Source organism: Anabrus simplex, chromosome 2 (assembly GCF_040414725.1).
Source record: "Anabrus simplex isolate iqAnaSimp1 chromosome 2, ASM4041472v1, whole genome shotgun sequence".
In the NCBI taxonomy this organism is placed as follows: Eukaryota; Metazoa; Arthropoda; class Insecta; order Orthoptera; family Tettigoniidae; genus Anabrus; species Anabrus simplex.
In genome coordinates, this window is record NC_090266.1 from 1,162,752,298 (window position 1) to 1,162,778,492 (window position 26,195).

The window sequence follows — 26,195 nt, forward strand, 5'->3', positions numbered from 1 at the left end:
CTATCCCATACTACAAATCTAAACACTACCCTCAGGAAATTTAAATAATAGAGATAATGGTCGGAGCTCGTGGTACCGCAACTCATCACTTTATCCAACTTCCAATGAAGCTCATCTCCGAAATCGTGACTCTCATCCTCTAAGGGTACATCAAGAACCTGAGACACCACCTCTACAGCACTGAAATGCCGCACTAAATATTGTTTACCATATCTTCGCTATAATTTAGATTTTACTTAAATTAATAGAACTGTATAGATAAAAATGTAGTGTGTTTTACCTTGTTTTAATGGCGGCCTCTAAATACAGGAGGTTGTTCCTAAATAAATGGAAATGTATATAGTACTGAATCTGTAGTAGTATTCTATGTGTAGTACCATCACTTCGGCAACTGTCTGTACCTCGTGGCCACTCGCTATGCCAACCGGAAGGAGCTCGCTCACTAGGAGATTGCAGTGGCCGGCAGCATTTTAATTTGAAAGTATAATTCTTATCATTGATAATATTGGCATGTAATACATCGATTTAAGGAAGGCTGTGTGAACTACATTTCTGTAAATCAATGAAATCTGTTGATTGAAAACGCATCTCATGCATATATAACTAAACCAAGAAATGTAAGAAATTGTTGAAACGAAATAAATGATTAAGTGGTGAATTTCCATTATCTATTCAGTGCCGTAAGTGGTGCTTAACCTCTTAGTGGCCATCAATGTTGCAAAAATCATTCGTCCCCAAGACAAGCAACACATAGGCGCCAAAATATAACGAAACTAGATCTCTGAGAGACTAGAAAAAAAAGAGAGTGCATTTAAAGCCTTTACCTTCTGTAGGTGGTTCAGTAAAATGTCACATGTCAAAGAGAATTGTAAAAGCGTTCCCTAAGTAGACATGGAATTGAAGCGCTTAGTGGAAAAAGGGGGTATCCCTCCTTTTGGTGAAAATTGAGCTAAGTGCATATTATGTGAGCTGGGTCCATCTGGCATATGTTCACTGAACTATCAGAGTGCAGGATTGCTCGATGTCAATACTGTTGTATGTCCGGCGCTCCCTTTCTCGCTCCACCAGCCAGCTGCACGCGCGCCTGTGTATCATTCTGCTAGCTTCGACGCGCAGCCCTCAGTGCGCGTGCCTGACCATCGAGTGTACTATAAATAGGAGCTCCCTGCCTGCTCACTTGCCCACTTGCCCGGTGTCCAGCTCCAGAATACACCCTACGTCGAGCACGGAGGCTACTCCTCTTGAAAATGTGCTTCGACCAGGTGGACTGAATTTCTGGCAGTACGAGGTTTCACCTCTGGTCACCGCTCCCTTACCTGTTTCCGCTGCCTATGTTCCATAATTCTTTTACAAGCCATTTTCATTCCCTAATTTACGCAAGCTCCCTTAGTTTCGCTAGGTGGAATTTCTTCAATCAATTGAACTTGCTTTTTAGGAATTCAGGCACTTCAACAAACAAGGACTCTCAAAGACATTCATGTTAGTGTGCCAGATAGTTCTCGACTATCAACGTGTCAATTCACAAAGACTATCTTTTCAAGATAGAAGTGTATATAAAGACTGTAAACCTGTACATCTATATATATAAAGTAGCTTGTCCTGACTGACTGATTCATCATCGCCGAGCCAAAACTACTGGACATAAAGAAATGAAATATTGGGGATATATTCATATTAAGATTTAGGTGCTCGCTAAGAGAGGATTTTTGGATATTCCGTCGCTAAGGGGGTGAAAAGGGGGTTGAAATTTTAAAATGAGTGTGTCTATATCTCAAAACTTTAAAAGTTTACAGATGTGAAAATTGGTATTTAGAATCTTCCTTAAAAATAAGGAAACACGTATTTTTTTCTTTTCAGAAAATCCCAATAGGAGGGGTGAAAAAGGGTGAAAAAGGGGTTGAATGCCTTTAATCAGGATACCGGTACTTATATCTCAGAAACTGAAGATATTACAGACCTCAAAATTGGTACTTTTGATCACTTTTAAAAATAAAGAAACACGTATTTTTTTGTTCTTGGAAAATTCAATTAATGGGAGGGTGAAAAGGGGGTGAATTTTAAAATGAGTGAATCTATATCTCCAAACATTTAAAGTTTGCAGATGTAAAAACTGGTATTTAGAATCTTCATTAAAAATAAAGAAACACGTATTTTTTTGTTTTCGGAAAATCGCAATAGGAGGAGTGAAAAGGGGTGGAAAAAGGGTTGAATGCCTTTAATGAGGCTACTTATATCTCAGAAACTGAAGACATTACAGACCTGAAAATCGGTGTTAGAGATCTCCTTTAAAAAGAAAGAAACACGTATTTTTTTGTTTCTGTAAAATCCAATTAAGGGAGGAGGTGAAAAGGGGGTAATATTTAAAAATGAGTGTATCTATATCTCAAAACTTTTAAAGGTTATAGATGTGAATATTGGTATTTAGAATCTCCTTTAAAAATAAAGAAACACGTATATTTTGTTTTCGGAAAATCCTAATAGGAAGGGTGGAAAACGTTGAAGAAAGGGTCGAATGCCTTTCATGAGTCTACTTATATTTCAGAACCTGAAGATATTACAGACCTGAAAATTGGTGTTTGGGATCTCCTTTAAAAGAAACACGTATTTTTGTGTTTTTGGAAAATCCAATTAATAGGGGGGGGGGGGGTGAAAAGGGGGTGATGTTTTAAAATGTGTGTATCTATATCTCAAAACTTTTAAAGTTTATAGATGTAAAAATTGGTATTTAGAATCTCCTTTAAAAATAAAGAAACACGTATATTTTGTTTTCGGAAAATCCCAATAGGAAGGGTGTAAAAGGGTGAATAATAGGTTGAATGCCTTTAACGAGGCTACTTATATTTCAGAACCTGAAGATAGTATAGACCTGAAAATTGGTATTTGGGATCTACTTTAAAAGTAAAGAAACACGTATTTTTTGTTTTTGGAAAATCCAAATATTGGGGGGGGGGGTGAAAAGGGGGTGAATTTTTTAAAATGAGTGTGTCTACATCTTAACACTTTAAAATTTACAGATGTAAAAATTGGTAGTTAGAATCTCCTCTAAAAATAAAGGAACACGTATTTTTTTTTTCCTGTAAATCCCAATAGGAGGGGTGTAAAAAGGGTGAAAATGGGTTGAATGCCTTTAATGAGGATACATATATGTCAGAAACGAAACATATTACAGAACTGAAAATTTGTATATGGGATCTCCTTTAAAAATAAAGAAACACGTATTTTTTAGTTTTTGGAAAATCCAATTAATGGCGGTTAAACAGGAGTGACAAATTGGGGTGAATTTTTTGAAAGACTATATCTACAGAATATCTTGCAAACGTAAAATGTTACAGACGTAAAAAGTGGGTGTTTGGAATCTCATGTAAATGTAAATAAACATAGGTGATTTGTTTTTGGAAACTCCACTTAAGGGGAACTCAAAAGGGGTGAAATTTAAAAATGGGAATTTCTACAGTATATCTAAAAAAACTTAACATGTTACAGAAGTGAAAAATGGTATTTTTTAATCTCTAATAAACATAAAGAAACGTGTATTTTTAGTTTTCGGAAATATCACTTGGGAGGAGGGGGGTAAAAGTCACTGAAAATGGTGTTGAATTCTTTTAATTCGGCTAATGATATATCAAAAATGAAGATGTTACAGACGTGAAATTTGATATTTTCAATCTGCTTTAAAAGTAAGGAAACACGTATTCTCTTAAAATCCAATGAAGCGGGGGGGGGGGGTGAAAGAATTGAAAAATTATTTGGCTTAATTGTATGAGAATACATACATCTAATAAAAACTAAAGGAACACGTATTTTTTTTGTTTCCTGTAAATCCCAATAGGAGGGGGTGTAAAAGGGTGAGAAATGGGTTGAATGCCTTTAATGAGGATACATATATGTCAGAAACGAAAGATATTACAGAACTGAAAATTTGTATATGGGATCTCCTTCAAAAATAAAGGAACAAGTATTTTTTAGTTTTTGGAAAATCCAATTAATGGCGGTTAAACAGGAGTGACAAATTGGGGTGAATTTTTTGAAAGACTATATCTACAGAATATCTTGGAAACGTAAAACGTTACAGACGTAAAAAGTGGGTGTTTGGAATCTCCTGTAAATGTAAAGAAACATAGGTGATTTGTTTTAGGAAAGTCCACTTAAGGGGAACTCAAAAGGGGTGAAATTTAAAAATGAGAATTTTTACAGTATATCTAAAAAAACTTAACATGTTACAGAAGTGAAAAATTGTATTTTTTATCTCTATTAAACATAAAGAAACGTGTATTTTTAGTTTTCGGAAATATCACTTGGGGTAAAAGTGACTGAAAATGGTGCTGAATTATTTTAATTCGGCTACTGATATATCAAAAATGAAGATGTTACAGACGTGAAATTTGATATTTTCAATCTGCTTTAAAAGTAAAGAAACACGTATTCTCTTAAAATCCAATGAAGCGCGGGTGTGTGTGTGTGTGTGTGTGTGTGTGAAAGAATTGAAACATTAATTGGCTTAATTGTATGAGAATACATACATCTAATAAAAACTAAAGGAACACGTATTTTTTTGTTTTCTGTAAATCCCAATAGGAGGGGTGTAAAAGGGTAAAAAATGGGTTGAATGCCTTTAATGAGGATACATATATGTCAGAAACGAATGATATTACAGAACTGAAAATTCGTATTTGGATCTCCTTTAAAAACAAAGAAAAACGCGTTTTGGGCGGGAAACCATCTTGGAGGGCGGGAGTGTAAATGAGTTGAATTCCTTTCATGAGGACACATAAATCAAAAACTGAAGAAGTTAGAGTCATGATAATGGGTATTTGGAAGATCCTTTACTATTAAAGAAACAAATATTTTTTGCGGGAAAGTTCACTTAGTGGGGGGGGGGGGAGTAGTGTGAAATGAAGTGAAAAAAGTAAATTACTTTTATGGGGATACTTATATCTCAAAACTGAAGGTAATAGACGTGAACATTGGTGTTTGGAATCCCCCTTAAACATAAAGAAACAAGCCTTCTTTTAATTTTTTTTGGGAGGCGGGTGGCGGTAAATAAACTTAATGGCGGTGGGGTGTAGAAGGAGGTGAGATCAATTGATTTTACTCTTATTAATGTTCTTATGAGGATCCTCCGTTGCTCAGACGGCACCGTGCCGGCCTCTCACAGCTGGGTTCCGTGGTTCAAATCCCGGTCACTCCATGTGACATTCGTGCTGGACAAAACGGATGCGAGACTGGTTTTCTCCGGATACTCCGGTTTTCCCTGTCATCAGCCATTCGAGCAACACATAATAATAATAATAATAATAATAATAATAATAATAATAATAATAATAATAATAATGTTCCGGACCGTCGTCAAATGTGCGGACCGCGCTGGTAACGGCTCCTGGACGGGTAATGACTAAGAATGCAGTCCGGCCGCGTGTTCAGTGCCGCCAAGGTACCCAATATGACACCACTCCGGATCTCCTGAAGGATTTTATCCATATTAAAAATGATTAAAGGAAAAGATGGCAAAGATTTACGGACCCAACTGACCAGGAGGAATACCTGAGCCTAGCCCGGGAAGTACGAAATCGATTGCTGGAAAGGAAGATTGAAAAATGGGAGGAAACGTGCTGTAAAATAATAGAAAACGAGTCAGATCGGGAATTTTGGTGGATTCTCGCAGAAAACGAGTCAGATCGCGAATTTCGGCGGATTATATATCTAAAACAATAAGCATTCAATTATAAATTTCAGTATAATACCGTAGCGAAGCACGGGTATCTTGCTAGTATTGTATAAAGACAGACTTTTCTCAAGATTCAATATTCCTTTTTGCTTCAAAATAAATTTCTGTTATTTGTGTAAATATCATAAAGTGAAGCAAATAAAAGTTGTGTATGTACATTTCAACCTTGGTTACAACACAACTCTATGGCGACGAGGTAAAAACAACCACCTACAATTCTTCGACCCCAGTTGCCAACTCTATGGAGACGAGATAAAAAGCAACAAACTATACGTCATCAGCCCCAATCGCCAACTCTATAGCAACGAGGTAATCACGACACTACAATTCAACAGGCCCAGTTGTCAACTCTACGGCGACGTGCTCAACAACAACGACACTCCAGCCAGTTCTGACACACAGCTTACCTTACTCTTTCTTGCACGCATCTCGCAATGGCTACTGCGGAACAACTCGCTACGGTCTTCCAAGCCTTACAGCAGCAACAACAACAGTTTATGCAACAACAACAGGCAGCATTAATTCAGGCTATTCAAGCTATTTCTGTCTCTACACAGCCATCAGCTATTCCTCCGTTCTCTGCTTTTGATCCAGCTAAGGAAGAATGGTCAGTTTATTTAGCCCGTTTACAACAGCATTTCATCTGCCATTCTGTCACAGATGATCAACGCCGCCGCGCACTATTTCTTAGTTCGGTTGGCAATGCTACGTGTGAATTACTACGTAAATTAAGTCCGGAAGAACACTTATCTGAGGTACCCTTCACGCAGCTCCTGGCCCGTCTCACGGAACACTATGCCAAAGCTCCTCACATAGTGGCTGCTCGCTATAAATTTTTTCAGAGCAGAAAGCAACCCCATCAGACACATACTGAATGGATAACTGAATTGCGTGGTCTAGCTAAACCCTGCCAGTTCATCTGCTCCAAGGACGGTTGTGGTTCATCCTACACTGATTCTCTCATTCGGGACATGATAATTTTACATACTCCTGAAGACAAAATACGTTTTGACGCTGTCAAGCAGAGTAACCCTTCTTTAGAAGACGTCCAGCGTATTGCTACGGTTTATGAGCTTACTACCAAGACTGCCGCAGCCATAGCTTCTCCACACGAAGTTGCACAAGTCTCGCCTCAGGCCCGCAAGTCCTCTGCTACAGTGAACCGTCCGGATAGGGCGCTCTCCACCAAGCATTCTCGCCAGGTTCCCTCTCGTAATGCTACACGGAAGCCCAATTCTAAAAGCACCTCGAAACTCCTGCCTTCCTGCCGAGGTTGTTTCAAGCATCATGAACGTCGTGACTGTCGTTTTTTCAAAGCTACTTGTGAACGATGTAATAAACTTGGACACATTAAGACTGTCTGTCAAAGTTCGCTCCGCCCTGCTAAGACTACTGCAGCACGCCGGAAGCATATACAGCCCCGCCAAGACATGGAAGTTGATCAGATCAATCTTATTCTTCCCACAAAGGATTCTCACAAAATCATCATTCCTCTCTCCTTCTCTGATCGATCTGTCGATTTTCAATTAGATACTGGATCACCTGTCTCTATTATTAACCTGACTACCTACCACAACTTAGGTTCACCTTCATGCTCTCCAGCTGACATCCAGCTCGTGACATTTAACAAGAAGAAAATTGACATCAAAGGTCACATCAAGCTTCAGGCTAGTTATAAAGGAATTCAGAAGGCCATTCCTCTTCTCGTAGTTAACAACTACACTGCATCAAACATTATGGGCATGGATCTATTTAACTTATTTGGTTTCCAGATACATGACAACATTAACGTCGTATCTACATTGCATCCTACTTCTGACGTTACCGCTCTCCTAGCGCAGTTTCCTGAAGTCTTCGACTCTCAGCTCGGAACAGCCAAAGACTATACAGCTCACATACAGCTGAAATCCGGAGCTAAGCCTCGCTTCTTCAAAGCCCGTCCAGTACCCCTAGCACTTCAAGACCAGGTCACGAAAGAATTAGAAAGATGGATACAAACTGGAATTGTTGTACCAGTTACTTCTAGTCAATGGGCTACTCCACTCGTGGTAATCAAGAAACCTGATGGTAATGTTCGACTTTGTGGCGATTTTCGATCTACAGTCAACGCACAACTCGACACAGATATCTTTCCTATTCCACGTCCAGAAGACTTATTCCGTCGTCTCTCTGGTGGACAATTCTTCTCTCGAGTTGATCTTAAAGAAGCATATCTCCAGCTACTTTTAGACGAAGAATCTAAGAAATTTCTCACACTCAACACTCCTCTCGGACTGCTCCAGCTCCAGCGGCTCCCATTTGGTATTTCATCCTCAGCGGCTATTTTTCAGCGCTATTTGGCTCAACTCACCGCCTCCATTCCCGGTTGTGCTAACTACCTGGATGATATTATTGTTACTGGAAAAGATCATCAGGAACATCTAACCAATCTACGCCTCCTTCTCCAGAAATTGAAAGACAATGGCCTCCGAGCGAATCTCGCTAAATGTACCTTCTTTCAGCCTCAAGTTCACTACCTAGGACATATACTTGATAAGAATGGAATTCGTCCTAGTACACAGAATGTCTCAGCGATAGTAAACATGCCAGCACCTCAGAACCTCAAGCAGCTTCAGTCCTTCATAGGCAAAGCGAACTATTATAATAAGTTCATTCCACGCTTCGCTACAGTGGCAGCTCCATTAAACGCTCTACGTAAAAAAGGTGTTAAGTTTCAGTGGACTCCGCAATGCCAACAGGCATGGAAAACAATAAACAACGCCTTAATTCAAGCTATACAACTCACTCATTTTCAGCCCGACAAGATCATCACGCTAGCTACTGACGCTTCAGACTACGGTGTCGGTGCCGTTCTCTCCCAGAAGGATCGTCATGGACAAGAACGCCCCATCGCCTTCGCTTCGAAAACACTTAATGACCATCAACGTCGATACTCACAGATAGAGAAAGAAGCTTTAGCCATCATCTTTGGTATTCGCCGTTTCAATGAATATCTCTATGGCAACCATTTCCTGATCATTACCGATCATAAGCCTCTCGTACACTTATTCCATCCTGGTAATAAGATCCCAGAGAATTCCCTCAGAAAGCTTCAAAGATGGTCCATGTTCCTTTCTGATTATTCCTATCAGATTGTATATCGAGCCACATCCCAGCATTGTAATGCTGATGCCCTCTCCCGCTTACCCGTTGGTCCTGATACTGCCTTCGATTCTCAAGAATCTGAATGTCTTCAGTTGGACATAGAACTTGAAGATACTGTATCCAGTTTTCCTATTGATGCTACCTGCATAGCTAAAGCTACGGATAAGGATAGTACACTTGCTACTGTACGTACTTACATCCGCAACGGTTGGCCTCTTCAGAGCACACTTCCTGCCCACCTGGCACCTTATCATCGTATGCAGCATCGTCTCACGACTCGTGCCGGAGTTGTATTACTAGAAGCAGGCACCATCTTCCGAGTGGTTATCCCACTTAGCCTACAGAAACAAGTTCTCGAATTATTACACCAAAGCCATTGGGGTATCTCCAGAACAAAGCAACTCGCCCGTCAACACTGCTACTGGCCCGGTATTGATGCCGCCATCGAAAAGCTAATACGTCATTGTGAGCAATGTCAAACGAATCAGAACGCCCCGTCTTCTGATCTTGCTTCATGGCCTCCTGCTACTACTCCATGGGAACGAGTTCACATCGATTTCGCAGGTCCTTTCCTCAATTCCATGTGGTTAATAGTCATCGATTCACTGTCAAACTTTCCATATGTAGTGGATATGCATTCGACTACTACAACCGAAGCTACCATTCGTGCTCTCCAGAAAATCTTTACTACAGAAGGTTTACCGCAAGTACTCATTTCGGACAACGGACCTCAATTTACAGCTACTGCTTTTCAGAACTTTTGTACACATAATGGCATTCGTCATATCCTAGCACCACCTTTTCACCCTCAATCTAATGGTGAAGCTGAACGCTTCGTACAGACATTTAAAAGAAGTATGAAGAAAGCTGTCTCTTCAGGCTTAACTAAAGACCAAGCCTTGCTCCAACTCTTAAACAACTACAGAACTCTACCAGGCGCTGATAATATCACTCCTGCACAGAAGCTCCATGGACGACCTCACAGAACTTTACTTTCTCTGTTACAGCCTCTTCCGGCCCAGCATAAGACATCACCAACGAAGTTCTCCCTCAACGACAAGGTCTACACCAGGACATTCAAATCCAACCCACTATGGATACCTGGAGTCATCTGCAGATCTTTGGGTCATCGTCTATACGAGATACAGACTACGGAGAAACGTATCTGCCGCCATCAAGATCAGATACGTCTGCGCTACCGCCCCTGTCCAGCTATTGATGCTATTGCTAAACCTGATAAATCTATTGCTGAACGCGCTTTAGATCATTTAATAACAATGGGTTCCTTTCAGGACGAGACAGCGCCACTCCGCCCAGTTCCAGCTCCGGACAATACAACAGAGACATCAGCAGCTCCGCCCCAGCATCGCAGTCGCCGCCAGCGCCGCCGCCGTTTCACGCCGTACCGGCGTATTTAGGAGGGGAGGGTGTTGTATGTCCGGCGCTCCCTTTCTCGCTCCACCAGCCAGCTGCACGCGCGCCTGTGTATCATTCTGCTAGCTTCGACGCGCAGCCCTCAGTGCGCGTGCCTGACCATCGAGTGTACTATAAATAGGAGCTCCCTGCCTGCTCACTTGCCCACTTGCCCGGTGTCCAGCTCCAGAATACACCCTACGTCGAGCACGGAGGCTACTCCTCTTGAAAATGTGCTTCGACCAGGTGGACTGAATTTCTGGCAGTACGAGGTTTCACCTCTGGTCACCGCTCCCTTACCTGTTTCCGCTGCCTATGTTCCATAATTCTTTTACAAGCCATTTTCATTCCCTAATTTACGCAAGCTCCCTTAGTTTCGCTAGGTGGAATTTCTTCAATCAATTGAACTTGCTTTTTAGGAATTCAGGCACTTCAACAAACAAGGACTCTCAAAGACATTCATGTTAGTGTGCCAGATAGTTCTCGACTATCAACGTGTCAATTCACAAAGACTATCTTTTCAAGATAGAAGTGTATATAAAGACTGTAAACCTGTACATATTGTATAAAGACAGACTTTTCTCAAGATTCAATATTCCTTTTTGCTTCAAAATAAATTTCTGTTATTTGTGTAAATATCATAAAGTGAAGCAAATAAAAGTTGTGTATGTACATTTCAACCTTGGTTACAACAAATACTAAAAAGGATAAGATAACAGGCCTTACAGAGCAGTCTCACACTTCTGAATTTAATAAGGAGGTATCCCAAATCTCTCTGATACCTGGGTTCCGACTGACTAAATGATTACCTAACCAACCAATGGAAGAGCAGGTTGCAAACCTGGGATTATAATCAACATGGCTGACATAGAAAGTAGTACCTAGTTTGGTTATAAATGAAGAAAATATAGAAATTCAAAGCGAAAAGAGGAAGAGAAATCCAGAAAAATTGAAAGATAATAGCAGCAAGAGAAGTGGAGAATATATTGCACGCGGAGGTAAGGTTATACCTGCTAAAGTGTATGCCAGTACCCAGTGCTGTAAAATAGAATGGTGAGGATATTGCAGAAGACAGGAAGAAATAACTATTTAATGCTTTTTATACATTAGAAGATGAAAATATCCAAAATGTCTAACTTTTTTGGCCTAGTTAAACGTGTTCCTTGTAAAAAGAACAGTACTCTAAGGAGAGATTAAATGCTGAAGTGTCAAGAAGACATAGCAAATTTGAATATTATGTTAAAACAATAAATAACTTAGACATCAGGTTGTGCAAAAATGCATTTATGTCATTGCATGGAATCTCAAAGAAGCAATTGTATTATTTAAAAGGTACGGAGTACTTTTATTATTTTACAAATAGTTATAAGTTTCCTAATGTACCTGATTAAGTTTAAGTTAATACAAAGGTTATCACCAATATTTTTATACACATAAGATTACTCCAGTATACAGTAGTACAAAGCTCAGTTTTGAAATACAAATAAATATATTTATACATTGTAATTAAACTTATTAACAGAATATAGTCATTGTAAATATTAAGTTAGGTTATATTTTATTACGAATGGCGAGTCATCATGTTTACAGACTCCGAAAATGAATAGACGAGGGAAGCATCACAACAGCATAAGCATAAGTGCAAAGATGATGATATCGAGTTTCCAAAGAAGCACATTGGATTGTTCCCTAGATACAGATCTTATTATTCACTTTCACAGAATATAAATGGGCATTATATCCTCAGTGTCGGTTCAGTCGAGGAAATGTACTGAGTGTATGTCATCTACTTCCATGGTAATGGAGCTGTTCCTTTAAAACTTCCTAAATACAGATTCATTTTCAATAACTATTTCAACATAGGCTTCAAACTTCCACGAAGTGACACATGTAAAGTATGTGACGAAGTTGCAAATATCCCACTTGAAGATATGGCATTAAGTCACCGTCTGCATCTAAAGAGAGCTGACAAGGGCTAAGAAAGTCTATCTGAAGCAAAAAAAATGTCTCTCGATCCTGCGTGTGACACGTTGGTTAGTACAACGGATTTACAACAAGCATTACCGACACCTATGATTTCAACCGAAGTTGTGTTTTATTTAAGACAGTTATAGACCTACAACTTTGGTGTTCATGTTTGTAATACAAGTGATGCATTTATGTGTGTTTGGCCAGAGTGTATGGCAGGACAGGGAGCGGATGTTTGCTTCGAGTTATCCCCAAAATTAGAGGAAACATGAAACACCTTATTGTTCATAGTGATTCTTGTGTGGCACAAAATAAGAACTTTCCCATTATGTGTGTGTGGATCAACATTTTGGAAATGGGCTGGTTTGAGAGCATAGAACATAGATTTTAGGTGCCTGGTCATACATATTTGCCTTGTGATGCAGATTTTGGCATCATTGAAAAGTTAAAGCGACGTACGAAATACGTTTACACCCCTCAAGAATGAGCGAACCTGATCCGAAATGCAAGGAGAAAGAAACCGTTCACTGTAGTGGAAATGCAGAAAGAGGATTTTGTTAGTTTAACACCATTACCAAAAAAAACTACAAAAAGAAACAAAACCCCTTCTGACATAAGCGTGGACTTCCGAAAGGCATCTGTTCTGAGGTTCCAGGGAGGGCATAAAGTGCATGTACGGTTCACATACAGTGGTACAGGCCACTATCTATATATATAAAGTAGCTTGTCCTGACTGACTGATTCATCATCGCCGAGCCAAAACTACTGGACATAAAGAAATGAAATATTGGGGATATATTCATATTAAGATGTAGGTGCTCGCTAAGAGAGGATTTTTGGATATTCCGTCGCTAAGGGGGTGAAAAGGGGGTTGAAATTTTAAAATGAGTGTGTCTATATCTCAAAACTTTAAAAGTTTACAGATGTGAAAATTGGTATTTAGAATCTTCCTTAAAAATAAGGAAACACGTATTTTTTTCTTTTCAGAAAATCCCAATAGGAGGGGTGAAAAAGGGTGAAAAAGGGGTTGAATGCCTTTAATCAGGATACCGGTACTTATATCTCAGAAACTGAAGATATTACAGACCTCAAAATTGGTACTTTTGATCACTTTTAAAAATAAAGAAACACGTATTTTTTTGTTCTTGGAAAATTCAATTAATGGGAGGGTGAAAAGGGGGTGAATTTTAAAATGAGTGAATCTATATCTCCAAACATTTAAAGTTTGCAGATGTAAAAACTGGTATTTAGAATCTTCATTAAAAATAAAGAAACACGTATTTTTTTGTTTTCGGAAAATCGCAATAGGAGGAGTGAAAAGGGGTGGAAAAAGGGTTGAATGCCTTTAATGAGGCTACTTATATCTCAGAAACTGAAGACATTACAGACCTGAAAATCGGTGTTAGAGATCTCCTTTAAAAAGAAAGAAACACGTATTTTTTTGTTTCTGTAAAATCCAATTAAGGGAGGAGGTGAAAAGGGGGTAATATTTAAAAATGAGTGTATCTATATCTCAAAACTTTTAAAGGTTATAGATGTGAATATTGGTATTTAGAATCTCCTTTAAAAATAAAGAAACACGTATATTTTGTTTTCGGAAAATCCTAATAGGAAGGGTGGAAAAGGTTGAAGAAAGGGTCGAATGCCTTTCATGAGTCTACTTATATTTCAGAACCTGAAGATATTACAGACCTGAAAATTGGTGTTTGGGATCTCCTTTAAAAGAAACACGTATTTTTGTGTTTTTGGAAAATCCAATTAATAGGGGGGGGGGTTGAAAAGGGGGTGATGTTTTAAAATGTGTGTATCTATATCTCAAAACTTTTAAAGTTTATAGATGTAAAAATTGGTATTTAGAATCTCCTTTAAAAATAAAGAAACACGTATATTTTGTTTTCGGAAAATCCCAATAGGAAGGGTGTAAAAGGGTGAATAATAGGTTGAATGCCTTTAACGAGGCTACTTATATTTCAGAACCTGAAGATAGTATAGACCTGAAAATTGGTATTTGGGATCTACTTTAAAAGTAAAGAAACACGTATTTTTTGTTTTTGGAAAATCCAAATATTGGGGGGGAGGGGGGGGGTGAAAAGGGGGTGAATTTTTTAAAATGAGTGTGTCTACATCTTAACACTTTAAAATTTACAGATGTAAAAATTGGTAGTTAGAATCTCCTCTAAAAATAAAGGAACACGTATTTTTTGTTTCCTGTAAATCCCAATAGGAGGGGTGTAAAAAGGGTGAAAATGGGTTGAATGCCTTTAATGAGGATACATATATGTCAGAAACGAAACATATTACAGAACTGAAAATTTGTATATGGGATCTCCTTTAAAAATAAAGAAACACGTATTTTTTAGTTTTTGGAAAATCCAATTAATGGCGGTTAAACAGGAGTGACAAATTGGGGTGAATTTTTTGAAAGACTATATCTACAGAATATCTTGCAAACGTAAAATGTTACAGACGTAAAAAGTGGGTGTTTGGAATCTCATGTAAATGTAAATAAACATAGGTGATTTGTTTTTGGAAACTCCACTTAAGGGGAACTCAAAAGGGGTGAAATTTAAAAATGGGAATTTCTACAGTATATCTAAAAAAACTTAACATGTTACAGAAGTGAAAAATGGTATTTTTTAATCTCTAATAAACATAAAGAAACGTGTATTTTTAGTTTTCGGAAATATCACTTGGGAGGAGGGGGGTAAAAGTCACTGAAAATGGTGTTGAATTCTTTTAATTCGGCTAATGATATATCAAAAATGAAGATGTTACAGACGTGAAATTTGATATTTTCAATCTGCTTTAAAAGTAAGGAAACACGTATTCTCTTAAAATCCAATGAAGCGGGGGGGGGGGGGGGGGGTGAAAGAATTGAAAAATTATTTGGCTTAATTGTATGAGAATACATACATCTAATAAAAACTAAAGGAACACGTATTTTTTTTGTTTCCTGTAAATCCCAATAGGAGGGGGTGTAAAAGGGTGAGAAATGGGTTGAATGCCTTTAATGAGGATACATATATGTCAGAAACGAAAGATATTACAGAACTGAAAATTTGTATATGGGATCTCCTTCAAAAATAAAGGAACAAGTATTTTTTAGTTTTTGGAAAATCCAATTAATGGCGGTTAAACAGGAGTGACAAATTGGGGTGAATTTTTTGAAAGACTATATCTACAGAATATCTTGGAAACGTAAAACGTTACAGACGTAAAAAGTGGGTGTTTGGAATCTCCTGTAAATGTAAAGAAACATAGGTGATTTGTTTTAGGAAAGTCCACTTAAGGGGAACTCAAAAGGGGTGAAATTTAAAAATGAGAATTTTTACAGTATATCTAAAAAAACTTAACATGTTACAGAAGTGAAAAATTGTATTTTTTATCTCTATTAAACATAAAGAAACGTGTATTTTTAGTTTTCGGAAATATCACTTGGGGTAAAAGTGACTGAAAATGGTGCTGAATTATTTTAATTCGGCTACTGATATATCAAAAATGAAGATGTTACAGACGTGAAATTTGATATTTTCAATCTGCTTTAAAAGTAAAGAAACACGTATTCTCTTAAAATCCAATGAAGCGCGGGTGTGTGTGTGTGTGTGTGTGTGTGAAAGAATTGAAACATTAATTGGCTTAATTGTATGAGAATACATACATCTAATAAAAACTAAAGGAACACGTATTTTTTTGTTTTCTGTAAATCCCAATAGGAGGGGTGTAAAAGGGTAAAAAATGGGTTGAATGCCTTTAATGAGGATACATATATGTCAGAAACGAATGATATTACAGAACTGAAAATTCGTATTTGGATCTCCTTTAAAAACAAAGAAAAACGCGTTTTGGGCGGGAAACCATCTTGGAGGGCGGGAGTGTAAATGAGTTGAATTCCTTTCATGAGGACACATAAATCAAAAACTGAAGAAGTTAGAGTCATGATAATGGGTATTTGGAAGATCCTTTACTATTAAAGAAACAAATATTTTTTGCGGGAAAGTTCACTTAGTGGGGGGGGGGGGGGGAGTAGTGTGAAATGAAGTGAAAAAAGTAAATTACTTTTATGGGGATACTTATATCTCAAAACTGAAGGTAATAGACGTGAACATTGGTGTTTGGAATCCCCCTTAAACATAAAGAAACAAGCCTTCTTTTAATTTTTTTTTGGGAGGCGGGTGGCGGTAAATAAACTTAATGGCGGTGGGGTGTAGAAGGAGGTGAGATCAATTGATTTTACTCTTATTAATGTTCTTATGAGGATCCTCCGTTGCTCAGACGGCACCGTGCCGGCCTCTCACAGCTGGGTTCCGTGGTTCAAATCCCGGTCACTCCATGTGACATTCGTGCTGGACAAAACGGATGCGAGACTGGTTTTCTCCGGATACTCCGGTTTTCCCTGTCATCAGCCATTCGAGCAACACATAATAATAATAATAATAATAATAATAATAATAATAATAATAATAATAATGTTCCGGACCGTCGTCAAATGTGCGGACCGCGCTGGTAACGGCTCCTGGACGGGTAATGACTAAGAATGCAGTCCGGCCGCGTGTTCAGTGCCGCCAAGGTACCCAATATGACACCACTCCGGATCTCCTGAAGGATTTTATCCATATTAAAAATGATTAAAGGAAAAGATGGCAAAGATTTACGGACCCAACTGACCAGGAGGAATACCTGAGCCTAGCCCGGGAAGTACGAAATCGATTGCTGGAAAGGAAGATTGAAAAATGGGAGGAAACGTGCTGTAAAATAATAGAAAACGAGTCAGATCGGGAATTTTGGTGGATTCTCGCAGAAAACGAGTCAGATCGCGAATTTCGGCGGATTATATATCTAAAACAATAAGCATTCAATTATAAATTTCAGTATAATACCGTAGCGAAGCACGGGTATCTTGCTAGTCTATATATATAAAGTAGCTTGTCCTGACTGACTGATTCATCATCGCCGAGCCAAAACTACTGGACATAAAGAAATGAAATATTGGGGATATATTCATATTAAGATGTAGGTGCTCGCTAAGAGAGGATTTTTGGATATTCCGTCGCTAAGGGGGTGAAAAGGGGGTTGAAATTTTAAAATGAGTGTGTCTATATCTCAAAACTTTAAAAGTTTACAGATGTGAAAATTGGTATTTAGAATCTTCCTTAAAAATAAGGAAACACGTATTTTTTTCTTTTCAGAAAATCCCAATAGGAGGGGTGAAAAAGGGTGAAAAAGGGGTTGAATGCCTTTAATCAGGATACCGGTACTTATATCTCAGAAACTGAAGATATTACAGACCTCAAAATTGGTACTTTTGATCACTTTCAAAAATAAAGAAACACGTATTTTTTTGTTCTTGGAAAATTCAATTAATGGGAGGGTGAAAAGGGGGTGAATTTTAAAATGAGTGAATCTATATCTCCAAACATTTAAAGTTTGCAGATGTAAAAACTGGTATTTAGAATCTTCATTAAAAATAAAGAAACACGTATTTTTTTGTTTTCGGAAAATCGCAATAGGAGGAGTGAAAAGGGGTGGAAAAAGGGTTGAATGCCTTTAATGAGGCTACTTATATCTCAGAAACTGAAGACATTACAGACCTGAAAATCGGTGTTAGAGATCTCCTTTAAAAAGAAAGAAACACGTATTTTTTTGTTTCTGTAAAATCCAATTAAGGGAGGAGGTGAAAAGGGGGTAATATTTAAAAATGAGTGTATCTATATCTCAAAACTTTTAAAGGTTATAGATGTGAATATTGGTATTTAGAATCTCCTTTAAAAATAAAGAAACACGTATATTTTGTTTTCGGAAAATCCTAATAGGAAGGGTGGAAAAGGTTGAAGAAAGGGTCGAATGCCTTTCATGAGTCTACTTATATTTCAGAACCTGAAGATATTACAGACCTGAAAATTGGTGTTTGGGATCTCCTTTAAAAGAAACACGTATTTTTGTGTTTTTGGAAAATCCAATTAATAGGGGGGGGGGGGGTGAAAAGGGGGTGATGTTTTAAAATGTGTGTATCTATATCTCAAAACTTTTAAAGTTTATAGATGTAAAAATTGGTATTTAGAATCTCCTTTAAAAATAAAGAAACACGTATATTTTGTTTTCGGAAAATCCCAATAGGAAGGGTGTAAAAGGGTGAATAATAGGTTGAATGCCTTTAACGAGGCTACTTATATTTCAGAACCTGAAGATAGTATAGACCTGAAAATTGGTATTTGGGATCTACTTTAAAAGTAAAGAAACACGTATTTTTTGTTTTTGGAAAATCCAAATATTGGGGGGGGGGGTGAAAAGGGGGTGAATTTTTTAAAATGAGTGTGTCTACATCTTAACACTTTAAAATTTACAGATGTAAAAATTGGTAGTTAGAATCTCCTCTAAAAATAAAGGAACACGTATTTTTTGTTTCCTGTAAATCCCAATAGGAGGGGTGTAAAAAGGGTGAAAATGGGTTGAATGCCTTTAATGAGGATACATATATGTCAGAAACGAAACATATTACAGAACTGAAAATTTGTATATGGGATCTCCTTTAAAAATAAAGAAACACGTATTTTTTAGTTTTTGGAAAATCCAATTAATGGCGGTTAAACAGGAGTGACAAATTGGGGTGAATTTTTTGAAAGACTATATCTACAGAATATCTTGCAAACGTAAAATGTTACAGACGTAAAAAGTGGGTGTTTGGAATCTCATGTAAATGTAAATAAACATAGGTGATTTGTTTTTGGAAACTCCACTTAAGGGGAACTCAAAAGGGGTGAAATTTAAAAATGGGAATTTCTACAGTATATCTAAAAAAACTTAACATGTTACAGAAGTGAAAAATGGTATTTTTTAATCTCTAATAAACATAAAGAAACGTGTATTTTTAGTTTTCGGAATTATCACTTGGGAGGAGGGGGGTAAAAGTCACTGAAAATGGTGTTGAATTCTTTTAATTCGGCTAATGATATATCAAAAATGAAGATGTTACAGACGTGAAATTTGATATTTTCAATCTGCTTTAAAAGTAAGGAAACACGTATTCTCTTAAAATCCAATGAAGCGGGGGGGGGGGGGGGGTGAAAGAATTGAAAAATTATTTGGCTTAATTGTATGAGAATACATACATCTAATAAAAACTAAAGGAACACGTATTTTTTTTGTTTCCTGTAAATCCCAATAGGAGGGGGTGTAAAAGGGTGAGAAATGGGTTGAATGCCTTTAATGAGGATACATATATGTCAGAAACGAAAGATATTACAGAACTGAAAATTTGTATATGGGATCTCCTTCAAAAATAAAGGAACAAGTATTTTTTAGTTTTTGGAAAATCCAATTAATGGCGGTTAAACAGGAGTGACAAATTGGGGTGAATTTTTTGAAAGACTATATCTACAGAATATCTTGGAAACGTAAAACGTTACAGACGTAAAAAGTGGGTGTTTGGAATCTCCTGTAAATGTAAAGAAACATAGGTGATTTGTTTTAGGAAAGTCCACTTAAGGGGAACTCAAAAGGGGTGAAATTTAAAAATGAGAATTTTTACAGTATATCTAAAAAAACTTAACATGTTACAGAAGTGAAAAATTGTATTTTTTATCTCTATTAAACATAAAGAAACGTGTATTTTTAGTTTTCGGAAATATCACTTGGGGTAAAAGTGACTGAAAATGGTGCTGAATTATTTTAATTCGGCTACTGATATATCAAAAATGAAGATGTTACAGACGTGAAATTTGATATTTTCAATCTGCTTTAAAAGTAAAGAAACACGTATTCTCTTAAAATCCAATGAAGCGCGGGTGTGTGTGTGTGTGTGTGTGTGTGAAAGAATTGAAACATTAATTGGCTTAATTGTATGAGAATACATACATCTAATAAAAACTAAAGGAACACGTATTTTTTTGTTTTCTGTAAATCCCAATAGGAGGGGTGTAAAAGGGTAAAAAATGGGTTGAATGCCTTTAATGAGGATACATATATGTCAGAAACGAATGATATTACAGAACTGAAAATTCGTATTTGGATCTCCTTTAAAAACAAAGAAAAACGCGTTTTGGGCGGGAAACCATCTTGGAGGGCGGGAGTGTAAATGAGTTGAATTCCTTTCATGAGGACACATAAATCAAAAACTGAAGAAGTTAGAGTCATGATAATGGGTATTTGGAAGATCCTTTACTATTAAAGAAACAAATATTTTTTGCGGGAAAGTTCACTTAGTGGGGGGGGGGGGGAGTAGTGTGAAATGAAGTGAAAAAAGTAAATTACTTTTATGGGGATACTTATATCTCAAAACTGAAGGTAATAGACGTGAACATTGGTGTTTGGAATCCCCCTTAAACATAAAGAAACAAGCCTTCTTTTAATTTTTTTTGGGAGGCGGGTGGCGGTAAATAAACTTAATGGCGGTGGGGTGTAGAAGGAGGTGAGATCAATTGATTTTACTCTTATTAATGTTCTTATGAGGATCCTCCGTTGCTCAGACGGCACCGTGCCGGCCTCTCACAGCTGGGTTCCGTGGTTCAAATCCCGGTCACTCCATGTGACATTCGTGCTGGACAAAACGGATGCGAGACTGGTTTTCTCCGGATACTCCGGTTTTCCCTGTCATCAGCCATTCGAGCAACACATAATAATAATAATAATAATAATAATAATAATAATAATAATAATAATAATAATAATAATAATAATAATAATAATAATAATAATAATGTTCCGGACCGTCGTCAAATGTGCGGACCGCGCTGGTAACGGCTCCTGGACGGGTAATGACTAAGAATGCAGTCCGGCCGCGTGTTCAGTGCCGCCAAGGTACCCAATATGACACCACTCCGGATCTCCTGAAGGATTTTATCCATATTAAAAATGATTAAAGGAAAAGATGGCAAAGATTTACGGACCCAACTGACCAGGAGGAATACCTGAGCCTAGCCCGGGAAGTACGAAATCGATTGCTGGAAAGGAAGATTGAAAAATGGGAGGAAACGTGCTGTAAAATAATAGAAAACGAGTCAGATCGGGAATTTTGGTGGATTCTCGCAGAAAACGAGTCAGATCGCGAATTTCGGCGGATTATATATCTAAAACAATAAGCATTCAATTATAAATTTCAGTATAATACCGTAGCGAAGCACGGGTATCTTGCTAGTTCTACCATAAGTCTGCAGAAGGGTAAGGGAAGGGCACAGAGAATAAATGACACTGTTCTGGAACCAAGGAATCCTAATGGTAGGCACATCAAAGCAGCTATAATGCGTGGTATAATGTCCATGTTGAAGTTTATACCTCCCGTTCACCAAGGCTATTATCAGAATTTGAAATTAGACAATGGAAATGAAATAGAAGAAACCAATGAGCTTGATGTTATTTAGGGTTTTTAATGTTCATGAGGTTATTTAGAGTTATTTTTTCTGTTGTATTTGAAAATATGTGTTTTGTCTACAATATCATCTGCATTTCAGTAGTCAAGTGAACCTTTTTTTACAATAAAAATCAACGTATTCTGCCCCACATTTGCAGGTAGTTAATACAGTACCTACATAACTCAATCCTTAACCCTTTAATACATGATTTTTTATTTTCATGTTTAAAAGTTATTTTTGGACTTTCCATAAGGTTAATAGAACGGGAAAAATATTGAAAAAATATCAATAATGCTGCATATATGCTACATCATGAATAAACATTCTCTTTGATACGGTTGCCATTCAACTAGTCCCTACATAAAATATATACAAATGGGTAACTAAGGTCAAAGATATTCTATGGAACTCATGTGTAACATGCACTGGTTCATGAAATGTCCATCAGAGGCGTGCAAATCAATTTTTGAATCTATGTTGCATATATGCTACATCATGCAACAAAGGGGTGTAGGCTCTCCCATCTCATAACATACGCTACTCTAAGGCCACAGTACAGCCAGCCTATGAGTAATTAAGGTCAAAACTCTTATATACACATCTTGGAACACATGTGAAATATGCATTGGTTCATGAAGTGCCCACCATAGGCGTGAAAAAGAGTTTGTTAATCGATGTTGCATATATGTTACACAATGCAACAAAGGGTTAACAAACTGCAAACATCAGAACACCCTCTGTGGCCGTATACTTCACTGTAGGCCTACATGTACATTACTTGTTTATTGTCTGACGTTAGATGTACACCAAAGTTAAACATCCGACATCTGCCTGAGGTAGAATTCATCACAAACATTTGTGATGGGAAGAGGGAGATTTCGCTGGAATTCGAAAGTTATGGTTTCTGTGTCATTCTCATGTTCTGTCGACATGCGATAGTGCTTCCAACTAGTGGTAGAATATTTATGGAAAGCAGAAACTCGCTAGCACCATGGATTAAGTTGGTTTGCGATTTCCACGCAATAATATACAGCTTGTAGCTGACTGGTTACCTTCGGATTTGGGTGTTTTATGCTATATATGGATAGTAGGCTATCTTGGAATATTTTTTCCGCAATAACTTCCAAAATGACAAAACGTAAAGTTAGGTGGTTCTTGATTTTCACGATTTGATTGTAGATGATTTGTTGTGCAATTGCTCTGAGTTTCCCAATATAGGCAATAAAGTATGTTTTTCACGAGAAAGCACATAAGTTTGATTCCGTGTCAGGAAGTTGAGAAGTTCAGAAAAGAAACTAACTTCGTCTTCTAGAATGGCATATGGTCCTAAATTTCTCTTAACCTACAATATAAATCAGTATCATGTTAAACCGAACGAGTTTGCCGCGTGGTTTGCGTCGCGTTGTTTTGAGCTTGTATTCGGGTGATGGTGGATTCGAACTCCACTGTCGACAGCCCTGAAAATGGATTTCAGTGGTTTTCCATTTTCACACCAATCAGGTAAATGCTCGGACTGTACTTTAATTAAGGCTACAGCCCTTTCCTCCCTATTCTTCCGTAGCCGAAAACCTTTCGTGTGTTAGTACGACGTCAAACAACTAGCCAAAAAGAGAACAAAAACAAAAAGAAACAGGTCAATCTGTCAAGAGAAAGGTTACCGGGAATAGGGATAACCACTCTGTCCATTAGGCCCTAAGTGCTGACGTTATAAAAAATAGGCTTTATCTTCCACTCCTCCAGGGATCGGAATGGTTTGTTATGAAGATGTCTTCGGCTTCAAAAAATTATTTTCTCCTTTGGAAATTCCTTTTGTTGGATTAAATAAAAGGTAAGGTAAGGGTGTGTTCCGCCCGAAGGCAGGTCCGAACCTCCGCAGAGGTATGCCTGAGCCGGAGTTTACGTGCGGTAGTGTGGCCAGTTCCTTTCCGCTCCTCCATTCCCTTACCTCCCACCAGCAGCGCGTGGCAACCCATCCACTTCTCGACCACGCCCAATGTTGCTTAACTTCGGAGATCTCACGGGAGCCGGCGTTTCAACACGGCTACGGCCGTTAGCGGATTACATAACTTCAAGTTTAAAAGAACTGTATATACGCATGCATCTGCAGGGTGTCTCAAACCTTTCGGGTCAAAACGAAACAGGTGATTGTGGGTCCACAACCGATTATATTGAGACGAGGAACCAATGGTCGGAAATGCACATTAACTGTGTTATAAGCATATAGCGTAACAACATCGCAGCTCATAGTAACTGTTCAAAGTGACGACCACCAGTTTCAATGCATGTACTGCAACGGCGCAAGCAGTTCTGCTGGACTCTCGCAAAGATCCCGGGTGTCTGTTGTACACTGTAACAGGCAGTGGGTGATAAACAGCGTACACCCCTGACCACCAAACAGACGTACTGTACACGATTTAGCTCATAGCTCGTGTGTCATGTGAGGATCGCATGCATAGCACCGGCGCATTATCCTGTGCCACACGCACATAACTATGGCTGGTGTCAGTTGTCCATTGCATCAGACAGCTAGTGATGTGTCGACGGTGAGGTGTGTTATTATGCACAGTGCATGACACGTAGTTAAAGATGAAACGTTACTCGTCGCAAGATTTGGAAGACATGCATTTAATATACGATGCGGCAGGATGTAGTGCCCGTAAAGCAGTACGAATGCACAGAGAACGCTTTCCGAACAGGCGTCGTCCTAAATGGAAGAAGTTTATCTCCGTGGTTACCAATTTACGAGAGACGGAGTCGTTCACGCCATTACAGAGCCGGCCAAGTTTCCCGTCAAAGACATGTCCGAACACCAGACTTTGAGGAGATGGTGTTGGATCGTGTGGCCGACCAGCCAGCAATAAGCACCCGTTAACTTGCCCGTGAAACGCACACTTCGAAAGATGAAGTGTGGAGAGAACTGGCGAATTAGGTATTATACCCCTATCTTAAGAACGTGTCCAAGCACTGGGACCAACGAATTTTGAGCCGCACGTTCATTTCTGTCAATGGATTATCCAACGCAGTGCTGTAGTGTCAAACTTTGTAGAGTTTGTATTTTTCACGGATGAGGCCTCATTCACCCGTGATGGTGTTTTCAACAGCCGCAACAGCCATGTCTGGAGTGGGGACAATACCCACGCCACCCACATCGGTGGCCATCAACATCAATTCTCTGTCAACGTGTGGGCGGACATTATTCAAGATCATCTAATATGACCTTATTTGCTGCCTCCCCGTTTAACTAGTCCACGTTACCTGGTGTTCCTGCGAGATGTGCTGCCACATTTCCTGGAGACTTATACCTCTTGTTGTGGTGGTTGAAATGATGTGGTTTCAACACGACGGTGCACCAGCCCACTTCGATGTTAATGTCCGTGAACACCTGACAACACGTACCCTTATCATTGGATTGGAAGTGGAGGTCCTGTCCCATGGCCAGCGCGATCGCCAAATCTCACACCTCTGGACTTTTTCCTCTGGGGTTACGTCAAGTCGTTGGTGTATGAAACCCCCGTAGAAACGGACTAAGACCTGTTCTCTAGGGCTTAAGCTGCCAGTCTCCTGACACAACAGACACCAGGGATCCTTGAGGGAGTGTGGCGCAACTTCATGCTCCGTTGCCATGCGTGCATTGAGACTGGCGGTCGTCACTTTGAACAATTACTATGAGCTACGTTGTTGTTATGCGGTGCACGCTGTGTATGTCTATAAAACAATAAATATGCATTTCCGACCATTGGTTCCCTGCCTCAATATAATCGATTATGGACCCACTATCACCTGCTTCAATTGGACCCAAAAGGTTTGAGACATTCTAAATATACTACTACTACTACTAATACTACTACTACTACTATAATTTCTTTAAGGTCTGCTCAATTGCTGTAGACTTTAAAAAGAGGCCAGAATGTTGATCTGTAGGAGTTCCTTAATGGGCAAGAAGTCAAAGACAAGGAAAGGTATCTTTAAATCATCCTCAATTGCCTCCGACTTCAGCCACCAATGAAGCCACTGTCTTGCGAAAAATAGGACAAGGACTAATTAACTGCGCCATTGAGGTCGACAAGTCAAATCATAGGCTGACCACGTGACTCCAATACTTGAAGGCCATCTGGCTGAACAGCAGTCAATAATAATAATAATAATAATAATAATAATAATAATAATAATAATAATAATAATAATAATAATAATAATAATAATTGTACCGGCTGGTACACCTCTACGCCGCACATTTGAATTTTCCGCCTTAAAGTACTCCTCTACAAGAGAAACTCTGAACTTTAACAACTGTATCAACTCATAAGTTTTCTCAGAAGATGTCACTACCGTAAATTTTGTGATTACGAAGTTGTCAGTACTGGGTGGAGTTCAACTTGTTTTGTTTTCTATTGATCAAGAAGTGTGGACATTCTCTGATAGATGTCTCTACTAAAAAACTATGACCATGCACCCTGGTGCGAAGTGGAAGAATCCTATTTGAAGAAATTTTATATTCATAAGTTTGTTCTTTACTAAATTTCGTTCTTTCATTTATGGGTTGGCAATATTAATCTTTGAACTTAGCCAATCCAGAATTTCTGTAATTAATTTTTGACCAA

At 38.4% G+C, this 26,195-nt stretch overlaps 1 protein-coding gene across 1 annotated transcript in view; it reads right to left on the reverse strand.

Moving 5' to 3' along the window:
- Positions 1 to 26,195, reverse strand: part of LOC136863821 (cell adhesion molecule Dscam2) — a 760,504-nt gene that overhangs the window by 164,717 nt on the left and 569,592 nt on the right. The window lies entirely within an intron of this gene.